At 41.3% G+C, this 11442-nt stretch overlaps 1 long non-coding RNA gene across 1 annotated transcript in view; it reads left to right on the top strand.

Annotated features, from left to right (window-relative positions):
- Positions 1-264: 264 nt before the first annotated feature.
- Positions 265-11442, top strand: part of LOC144819879 (uncharacterized) — a 305031-nt gene continuing 293853 nt past the window's right edge. Inside the window, exons 1-2 of the long non-coding RNA XR_013607605.1 lie at positions 265-295; positions 4324-4382. This is a non-coding gene — a long non-coding RNA (uncharacterized LOC144819879). The remainder of the gene's footprint in view (positions 296-4323; positions 4383-11442) is intronic.

The following is an 11442-nucleotide window of genomic DNA, read 5'->3' as shown; positions in this document are numbered from 1 at the left end:
CACTCTCCTCCTTCTCTTGGCCATGGTGCGGCTTCCCCTGCTCTCCGTCAGCGTTTGTGTGCAGTGTTTCAGAAGGGAACGCCAAAGCCCATTTTTCCACGACAAGCCAATCCGTCTCCCTTTTAAATTGCATGGACCGCCTCCTCTTCCTGAAGGTAGAAGTCTGTGGTCAATGTCTGAGGAATGATCCCTGACTGCGGTCTTCCGTCTAAGAAGTTGTCCTTCTTTTCTTTCAGGTGCCCTTGATCTTGGTATGCGGAGAATGGAGGAAAATAGCTGCGATCATGTTTATCAGGTAAGGAGAGGGTGTTGGAGGGGGTCCCTTCACATACCTCCACCCCTACTTTCTTCTTTGGAAGAAATGGATCAACTGGATATTGGGACCAAGAGTCAGCATATACCTACTCTTTACCCTTATGATGTTTGGTTTTGAAATAGAAGTGCTGTAGCGCCAAAAACCAGCATAGAATGTGTGGCTTATTGTTTTTATTATGAGCCATCCACTCAAGAGGGGCATGGTCAGTGTACAAGGTAAATTCTTGTCCTTCAAGATAATAGCAAAGGGCTTCTATAGCCTATTTAATGGCTAAAGCTTTTTTTTTCTGTCGTTGCATAATTCTGCTACCGGAGAAACAATTTTCAACTGATATACAAAATGGGTTTCTCAATTCTCTCTTTGCCTTTTTGGGTCAAAACTGCACTTAGATCTATCGCGGAGGCATCCATTTGTAGTATAAATGGCTGTGAAAAATCAGGGCTACGGAGAATAGGTTCAAATTTGAAAGCATATTTTAACTATCAGAAGGCATCTAATATAGTCTGTGAGGGATGGCGTAACCTCACGTTGGCTTCTTTGCCTTTCTTCAAAAGATTAGTCAAAGGGGCAGCTAACTGGGAAAAGTGCAGTATAAATCATCTGTAATAGCTTATCAGTCCAAGGAAGGCCCTGAGATCTCTTTTTGTCTTAGGAAAAAGTACTTTCTGAATAGCTGTGATCTTCTCTACCTGGGGTTGTATCAATCCTTCCCCAACAAGTAACCCAGATACTGGCTGCCAAATGGCTTTTTCCTGGGTTCACCTTGAGGCCTTGAGAGCCTAATGTTTGAAGGACATTTCCTAACTGCTGGATGTGGGTTTCCCAAGTGGAACTGTAGATAACAATATCATCGATATAATCCACAGCATAGGCTGGTGTGATTTTAAAAAGGGTATTCATGATTTGCTGGAAGGTCGCCGGGGCCCCATGCAGTCCAAAAGGGTGGACAGTGAATTGGTATAACCTCCCACCCCCGGAGTGGAGAATGCGTTTTTTTCTTTGTCTTTGGGATTAAGAGGGACATGGCAATAGCCATTACAGAGGCCTAAGGTGGTTATGTACTGGGAGTCTCCTAATTTTTCAATCATTTCATCAACTCTGGGAATGGGGTAGGTGCCGAATTTATTCACCTCCCTCAAGTCAATACAAAAACGTATTGAGCCATCTGGTTTTATGACTAGGACAATAGGACAGTTTCCTTCGCTTATGGATGGCTCAATAATTCCATTTTCAGCACTGATTGTACCTCATCCTCAATGGCTTGTCTACGGGCCTCAGGTATCGTATAGGGTTTTAATTGTACTTTCTCCCCAGGCTTGATATTAATCGAGTTACAAATCATATGATGGGGGTGGTAGAAGATACCCTTTTTATATGACTTTAACTGTTCAGGCAACTCTTGTTGTTATTTCCCTTCTAACTCAGGACCAATACAGGTCATGAGTAGATCGGGCTCTTCAAGAGTGGACCCAAAGAGGGCTTGTCGTGGGCCTTTCCATTTCTTCAATATATTCATATGATAGATCTGTGATTCTCTTTTTTCTTTGTTCAACTCTATTTTGTACGTGACTGGAGTAACTCACTCTCAAACCCTAAAAGGGCCCTTGCCACAGGCACATTTTGTTGTCAAAAGAGGGTAACAGTAACAATACTAGATTTCCTACCTCAAATTCTCGAAGCTTAGCACATTTATAGTATTGGTCTTTTTGTGCCTGTTGGGCCTGTTCAAGGTTTTGTCTAGGTATTTCTTGAATCTGGTTTAAATGTATCTTTAATCCTGTTACATATTTCAGCAGGGGTTTTAGATTCATCTTTTTCCTGTTCCCAGGACTCTTTAGCTATATCTAAAAAAGTGTTTGTGGCCAAACACCAATTTGAAGGGTGAGACCCCTATTCTGCTCTGTTCTTGACATCTGATAGCAAAGAGGCTAATGTTGCATTATATTGTCCTACCAGACCATCCGTTTGGGGATGGTAGGCAACTGTACGAATCTATTAAATCCCCAGTTGCGCACAAATCTGTTTAATTAATTTGGAGGTCCCCTGGTCTGTCAATATTTCAAGGAGGAAGCCTACTCTTGAGAAGTGCTCAATCATAGCTTGTGGTGAGGTGGTGTAGGGGAATGGCCTCAAGATAACGTGGTATAATCCACTAATACCAGCATAATATCAGTACCCACTCTTAGAGGGTATCAATGGGCCAATCATTTCCATCCCCTGCTTATGACAAACTGGGCATTCCCTCCAGTATTTCTTTATATGGATGAAAATACCAGTCCAATAAAAACGCTCCAGGACTGCTTTCTCTGTCTTTCAGGTTAACCAAAATGTCCTCCTAGTCGATGACCATGGGCCAACATTAATACCTTATCTCTAAAGGAGGTGGGAAGTAATTGCTTAGGCTGGGTACCCAATCCCCTGCCATATAATAACCCTTGTTGTGTGAAAAACTAGGGACCTACAGCATGAGGATCCTCTTCTTCCTTAGCCCCATTCCAAGGTTCTCAATACTGAGGTTCTTCCCTTTGGGCTACCCGGAAACATCTATTGGATTTGCAGATATAGTTTTACCAATAGGCTGCCATCACCCTTGATATCTTCTGTTTGATTGCTTTCCTTTGTTTTCTACTTTTCGTTTCCTTTGGAACAGGCCACCCCTCATCTCCTATTTGGGCGAATGGGGCAGTCTCCCATCAAGATTCTCAATCTTTCCAGGTTTCCGGAACCAGGTCTTGTAGGTTTGGGTAATCAGTACTCACAATGAGAGGTTCAGAAATCTTAGCAACGGGATGCTTCTTCTTGTCCTCTTGGATACACTATATGTTTAATGCCCCAGTTAGTTCCGGGGATGATCTAGGGTCCAATCACACTTTGGTGACATCCAGTGTCTAGAAGTGCAGGGACATCAGACAATGGTAGAAGGGATTGGTTCCAGAGATGGTATAATATGAGGATCTTGCTACTCCAATCCCCATTGACTCTTCCTTTTGTGGACATAGCCTAGCAATGTACCTTGAGACCTTAGTGGGTGAGAAGTCATGCTTTACAAAAAACCTGATTGATTGATTGATGTGTCCCATGTCCCCACATTTATAACACTGGGGCCCAGGGTGTATAGGTCTGGGACTGGGTCCAGGTATTAAGGGAACTACCTCTGGTTTACATGAGCCACCCAGTATTGCAGGCCTCAATATGCAAGTACTCTTCCCTTTCCACCCAGTGTCTTCCCATCCTTTATAGGGCTCTTGGGTATGCCTAGCACTAGCAATCTCTGCTGATGTCTCTAGGGTTACATTACTATGCTGTCGTATCCATTTCTGTATTGTGTGGTTTAAGGAAGCAAGGAATTGTTCAAAATACTTTTTTTTCCATTATCTCCTCCTTAGGTGCCATCTCTGGGGTAAGCCATCTATATATCATATCTCTCACCCAATAATATAAGGCTCTGGGGGTTTCATGGATGCCTTCCTTCATACGTGTCAGCCTGACCCGGTAGGTCTCACTTTCTACCCCTAACATCTCCAGGACACTTTTCTTAATATAAGCAAAGGGGGCAGTCCCTCGAGGATTGGTGGCCTGACAGACTGTCTGCAAATCTCCAGTGAGCAGTGGTCAAAAGTAATGGTAATGGCCCCACCTCTTAGCAGACCATTCTGCCGCTTGGGGTAAGCGTTCAAAATTGTTGAAAAAAAACAGGGTCTTCATCATCTACATACTTTGTAACACCACCGAGGGGAGGACAATGTGACCCGTTGTTGTCCCAACACGTCAGCCAGTCTCTCGATAGCTTCATCTCGTGAATGTGCCACCTTATCAAGTTTCCCGTTTGACTTGTTATAGCATTTTGGAAACTTTCCTGATCCTGTGTGACTGTTGTAAGGAAGCGGTCCATTACTTTCTCCAACCATTGGTGTCATTCTGCCATCTTGGTCACCATAGCCTTCATTTCCGCTGTTCCCACTTCCGACACCAATTCCCTCTAACAAATTATACTTCTTTTCTTTCAGGTGCCCTCGATCGTGGTATGTAAAGGATGGAGGATGGGAGCTGTGGTCACGTTTATCAGGTAAGAAGAAGGTGCTGGAGGGGGTCCCTTCACACTATCCAGCTTACATTTCTAGAAAGTGTGCAACTATTTTAAGCTTCCATGGACTTCATTCTACATTTTCTTTACATGTTTTATTTTATTTTGGCATGTGAGGCAGCATTGAATGTGCTTATTTATGTTAATTGTATTTATGGAATTCCAACAAGGTGTTTTATGTTCACATTTCTTCTGGAGTATGAATATGGGCTACACGCTCCACCCAGAGATTGAATGTATCTTTCGACTGTGTCCTAGAATGTGTATTGATTTATTTAATTGTGTTCTGAAAGCCACCCAGATGTTGGTGCAGAGTGCTTTTGGGTAAATTTATCACAGTAGTATTCTAACAACAGACATAGGACCTTATTTAGAGTTTGGCGAATGAGTGACTCCGTCACATGGTGATGGATATTCCATCCACCTTATTACAAGTGCATCATATCCTACAGCACTTGTAATAAGGCAGAAGGAACATTGTGTAGCATTGTTGATAAGACGCTGGATGCAGATAGGTTGTTAAAAGCAGGTTTAATCCAAGTAGAAGATCCCATCCAACAACCAAGGCCACTTCATCAACTGACACCAGCCTCAAGTAGCAACAACTCTCTACAAGGGTAGTACTATGACATAACCACATTCTACTAATGACGTAGGCAAGAGGATACAAGAATGGAAGCATACAGAGTGGACAAAACATCATAGAGAGGAGATGCTGCAGCATACTACTCATCCGTCCCATTTGTGACAGAGTAGCCATGCACCAAACTTGAGATCAGGCCCAAAGTAGTTTACAATAAGGACCAATAACCAATTACAAATAATGCAGAATTCCATGTGGAGATTCTGGTGGTCACAATTACCTGCTCCAGATGGAATATTTTCATTAAGTTCCTGTAGCTACACGTTAGACAGCAGTTTTTGTGGACCTGGGTTGTCCGGCTGCTATTCCACAAGGGATTACTGACTCTTTGGGGTTAAACGCAGACATTTATCATCTGCTCTGTACCGTTCTGCACAACTTGTAAACAGGATCTAGATAGCATAGCTATATTTTTTTTAGGAAATCTATATAATTATGAGCATTTGAAACTGCTATCTCTCCGTGCTCTTAATGACTTGTGTTACTAGCCAACTTATTTAGACTCAATCGATTGGCTGTGGAAGGAAGAATTCATGAGCCACTGCATCTGTAAAAAACTACACAACATATAGTCACTTTTGGAAACAAAAGACTTCATTGCTCAACAGTACAGCTACCTAGATGAGTTATTTTAGGACGTGAACTAGAGCCACAATCCCTGATGAACTGGACACCAAGTTTTACTTTCAAAATGAACGGGCAACCACCTTACCCAGACACATACCTTTCCTAACCTTCCACCCCTTGCAGATTTCTCCAATCAAATCATGGTGTGAAAGGTCCTACAACGTTCTATGCCTCATAATCTCCTGGATATTCAGAGAACTCTCCTATTTGTTTGGAACATGGTGACCCGTGACACTGGCCGCATGTTTCCCCTTTTTACCATGTATCACAACTAGTACTCCAATTTTAAGAGCTGTATTTATGCTGAAAACGCTGCTTTTTCTAGGGGTATTTGCTGAAAAGGACATCTTACCTGTAAGGTAGATGCTGATATAAAGGCACAGAGAAAATGAATATATAACCTTTATTCAGACACTACCTCAAAACGTGAATAGAGAAATAGGGAGCTCCAAAGTAGAGTGGTATATATCCAGTGATGATCTCCTAGGTGAACCGTACAGTCTTTAGTTTTTCGGCCAGACCCGACTTTCTGACTTATGTTTTGGATCCACCCTCTGGCGCTGACCTGAGAGCATTACAACTGAATACATGGGCAGGAAGAAGAACATGTTGATGCTGTGTCAAGGACACAGTGCAATAGGCTTCATAGACATGCTGAAGGGTAACAATGGTTCTTATATTGATTCATCTGTTGAGATGTAATTTACAGTAGAATTCTCATCTGGTGGCTCTTTTGTATAAGTGCTTTCACTCTCCGTAGACCTTCTGCATGGCATTTCTTTGGATGCTTTGAAAAACAAAGAGTTCTTATGGAATTATATTCCATCATGGAAAGCATACATTATGGACCAATTGCTATTAATTAATATGTAGGGATCAGGGAAGATTGTCTTTTCACCAGGATAGGGTAACAAATGGGTAGACGAGATGAGACTGCTCTCCTCTTCTGATCTGCTTATGATTTCATCTTCTCCTTCTCATGATGATCTAACATCTAAATCCTAAAGTGAACGGATGAAGCAGTCATTTAAAAAAAAAAAAAAGAATTTTTTTTTTTGGTCCTCATATGAGACAATCCAAGAAGGTGTTTGTTACGGTGCATACTGGGTTTAGAGAATATAAATATACAAACGATACCTGCCGGAGGTTCTCTTGCCCTGACACACCTACTTTCAACCTTTATCTCTAGGTGTTGAGGATTCCCTCACATACCTCCCCTTGGATTAGGATGTCTTAATCCTTGGACCGTGTTAATCCTATATTGCCTATCTTAATTTGAATCATGATTAATAAGAGGTTCCCATATAATGGCTCTCTTCTCAGAAGCATTTATACAGTCTAACCTACCAAATCGTCTAGCGGTCTTTAACCAAGCTGCACAGGACGGTGAACAACTAGAAATCCAATTAATACAAATTTCACTGCCAGCAACGATAATCAGAATTAATACCAGTTGCTCAAATGATTTCTTGTTCTTCCCAGTAAAACTATAGTCGTCTAGAATCCCCAAAATAATCAAAGATAGGCTTACCTCTATGTTCTTTTTCAATATGTCTGTTAATATCTTACCCACTTCTAGCCAATAGGCATTCACACTAGGACATTGCCAGAACATGTGCACATTATCTGCTTTCTGGAGCCCGCATTTCGAACAGCATCTTATTTCTCCTCCTATTCTGGACAGCTTATTTGGGGACCAATAGACCATGTGCAAGGTAAATAAATGGTTCTTCCTTAAAGGTGCGTATTTGACAAACAAGCATAGTGTGTTCATAGATACTTGCCACAGAGTTGTTAAATCGGCGTCTGGAAGGGCCGCTTTCCACTTTTCCTCCAGTGGCATCATATAGGAGTCTTCCTCTTGGACTGACATCCAGTACCATTTAGCAGTCTCTTTTTTCTGTACAGGGTTGCCGTACAAAGTTATTTCCCACTCATTCAAGGCTCCTACATATGATTGACTTTGGGCCCAACTTGTTAATTGTAAGTATTTCAATCTAGACAATAAATTGATGGGTTTTTTTGACAAATAGTCCCACGAGATTTGATTCTGCTCATCCATTAGTTGGCCCCATTTTTCAATTTCAGCATCCATTAGTGGTGTAGATAAAGAGTCTTGTAGACATGAAGGAGTCCTGGCGATTTCCAAATAGGAGCCGTTTGACTAAAGTATGGTAACTTCAATATTCTCCTGAACTGAATCAGAGTCTACATGCCGCGTTCAGGACCTTCAGACAATTTGTTTTGAAGAATTTAGGGTGCCCGTATTTAAACAAGAAGTAGTTACCTTGTTCTGCTAAATCACTAACTAATGCTCCTAAACAAGGTTGAACTAGCTGGACGCGTTTAGTTAAAAGTGCTCTAATGTTTTTTTAACTGGAAAGCCCAGCAGTATAGCAAAAAGTCAAGTAAAGCTAGCCCCGTCAATTTTTTTACTGAGTTTTTTCCAGGCCCATTATGGATTAAGACAGTGTGGAGTAAGGGCCAGCTAACCCTGTCAAATGCCTTAGCGGTATTGACAGTCAAGATAGCTAAGGGAAGATTTTATTCTGAGGCCACATCTATAGCACATACAAGCTCATGTGTAAGATCAATTAACTGTCTGTTTTTCATGAACCCATTTTGCGAAATTCCTATTAGATCTCCCACTACTTTATCTAGCCTTTTTGCCAATATACTCGTGAATATTGTATAATCATTATTAAGCAAAGATCTTGGGCAATAGGACTCACAATTTTTAGGATTCTTTTGGGTTGTAATATAAGGGTTATTGAGGCCGCATTCCAGGATTCTGGAATGTATTCCTTATTTATGTAGACAGAGTTAAATAATGCGGTTAATGAATGAGTAAGTTCCTCTACTATGACTTTATAGAATTCACTAGGAATCCCATCAGGTCCAGGTGCTTTCCCATTCTTCAAGTTTCTAATTGCTAGGGATACCTCTTCAGGTGTAATGGGGTTATTGAGCAGAGATTTCTTATCTGATGAAAGTTTTGGAAGAGGGTCACCTGAAAGCCACGTAATTAACTGTTCATGCAACAATGAGATCTCTTCCTTGAATACATTTTTGAAGAAGTCTGTAAAAGCAGCCCCAATGTCAATATCATCAGTGCAGCTGGCATCTGACCCCTCCAAAATTATCTCCTTTATTGTATTCCTAGCTAGGTCTTCCCTAGTTTTCCATCCCTACAACCTACCACATCCCTCTCCGTACTCAAAATTGCGCCAGCTTACTAGCAAACCACTTTTTCTTAACTATACCTTCCAGATGCTACTCAAGTTCTTCCTTCCCCTCATCAATTTGTGCCTGGATCTCATTTGCTGCTACTGAGTCTTGCGCTACATAGAGATCTTTTTGCCAAGAGGTTATTTTCTTCTCTATCATTTCAATTTTTTGGTCATTTTCTTTCTTCCTATGCGTGGCATAACTAATTATTTTCCCTTTGATATAGGCTTTGTATGCATCCCATATAACCCGTAATGAAGTGGAACCAGCATTTAGTTCAAAGTAGTCTAGTGTATCTTGTTTCAGTTTTTTTTGCATTTTCAATTCTCCAAATAAGGACCTGTCCATTGTCCCTCTAATTCAGGCCCCTTTTGTTCTATAGCTATCTCTAAACAAACTGCTGAATGGTCAGATAAATGGGCAGGGTGATGAAAAACTGCTTTAACCTTATTACATAATCTTGAGTCAATAAGATAATAATCTATATGGGAAGCATGACCATATTTTTTTTTGACATGTAAATTCTTTCTTTCTACCAACTCTTATCCTCCAGGGGACTATTAGTCCTAGATTCGTCATCATATTTTGTATAAAGGCTCGCATTTTTATAGCATTAACTGTTGACCTAGTGGTTGATTAGTCTAATTCATGAACCAACAGAGTATTAAAGTCCCCCGCCATTATAATAGGATAATCATCATTCAATGTTTGTTGCAAAAGGTCATGTAGTCAGACGGATTCTCAACTTACTTCCAACCATCAGCTCAGCCAGAGATTTGCCGGTGGTGTTCTGATGATGTCTCTGTAGTCTCACAGGATTTAGGATAGTGCAAGAGAGAGGGATTTATGAGCGAGCTGAGCGATCAGTATCATTTTTTTGAGAGTGGACGTGAATTGTTCTACTGTGCGACTGGCTTGTGGCCAGAGGGGTGTTGCTTTTTATGAACCCAGTAGCCATTTATTTAGCATGAATATGGAATTCTCGCCCATTGAAGGTGCACAATTGTCAGATTTGCCAATCTGAGGATTCCCTATGTGGAGACGATCTTCTCCAAAGCAGGTATATCTGCTTCAGCTGCAGCACCGAATGGCACAGGAAATCTAGAGTATTTATTGATAGCGACCAGTAAACTTTGCCCATTTTGCACGGTATCAATAAGTTGATTGCAACTTCAAATCAGATCATTGAAGAAATTGAGACACTTGACATGGCTTGGTACCGATACTCTCGTTCAAGTTGTGACAGATGTGACAAGTATGGAATACTTCTTCCAAACCTTTGGCATGAACATATTTTTTGGTTTCTCTATTCTTCTACATTCTTCATGAGACAAGTCAATGACAGTTCTCCTCAATATCTTCAGAATGATCATGGTTTCTTGAAGCAAGATTCCATCTTTTAGTCTGGCCAGTTCTCCATCTATGTGTTAAAATACCTTCAGCTATTCCAGGCTGTAGAGTTTGTGAGTTCTATTAATTAACTGTAGGTCGCTACACCTCGGTGATTGCTGGCCTAAGTCAGCTCTGCTCAGTCCTAGAAGCTTGAGGGTATATTCCTACATAGCCTTAATAAGAATTTCCAAGACAAGAGCCACTAAGTCACTAAAAATGAAAGGGACCTGCCGGATGAACTTCCTTCTGCTTCCTGTCGCATGGCTTAGTGTTTTGTCTGTTTTGTCTTTTGAGTAGACCTGGATTCGATTTTTCTTGCCAAGAGAGCTGGTGAATTGAGGTTTGCCAGACTTCCTTTTCTTGCTGGGTATACACATTTGGCAATAGACTATCTGTCCACACATAAGATATATATGTCCTAAAGCAGGGCACTCACCCTCCTGAGGACATTCAGATATGTAACAGTAACATTGTTTGGGAGGTACTTGTTGAGATGACATCACACGCACTGGCCTGTGCCCATACCTGTTCACGATGTCTGCTTGGAAGTTAGCATTGTGGTTGACTAATTCGCAGTTGAGTGACAAATGCATTAATAGTTAATGCTCACACACTGTTGACTTCCCATCAGTACCTTCCTGAGGTCAGATAGAATGGGGTAGAGGCTAAAGCAGTCTCGCAGATCTGCACAATTATTGCTTCATCACCACTGTAAGATAGCTGGTGAAACACGACTACAAGAATAGTAAGTGAATATACCCTTTTATTCAGAAACTGACCTGAAGCATGAACATAGAATCAGGGAACACAGGGGCACATCAAAGCATGTCCAGATTTGAGCTCTGGAGCGAAGGTCTGCTTGAACCCCCTCTGCAACTCCCATTTTGGCCCAACCCTTTGGCACTAACAAGAAGTGATGACATCACATTGACCTTCCAAAAAAATAAAACACCGCATGGTTTGACTGGAAAGGGCAGGCTGTCAACCTTAAACCCAGTGCTATCACAAACCAGGTTCATCACATTCTTTGTGAGCATATGTATGATACTTATTCTGAGCAAAAATTCGAATTACCAAAATTGTGAAACTAGTGATTTCCTTGGGGGCTGTCGAAATATATGAAGCACATAATATTATTACTGCTATTATCTT

This window comes from Lissotriton helveticus, chromosome 2_1 (assembly GCF_964261635.1).
Source record: "Lissotriton helveticus chromosome 2_1, aLisHel1.1, whole genome shotgun sequence".
Lineage (NCBI taxonomy): Eukaryota > Metazoa > Chordata > Amphibia > Caudata > Salamandridae > Lissotriton > Lissotriton helveticus.
This window is presented reverse-complemented; position numbering and strand designations above follow the sequence as displayed.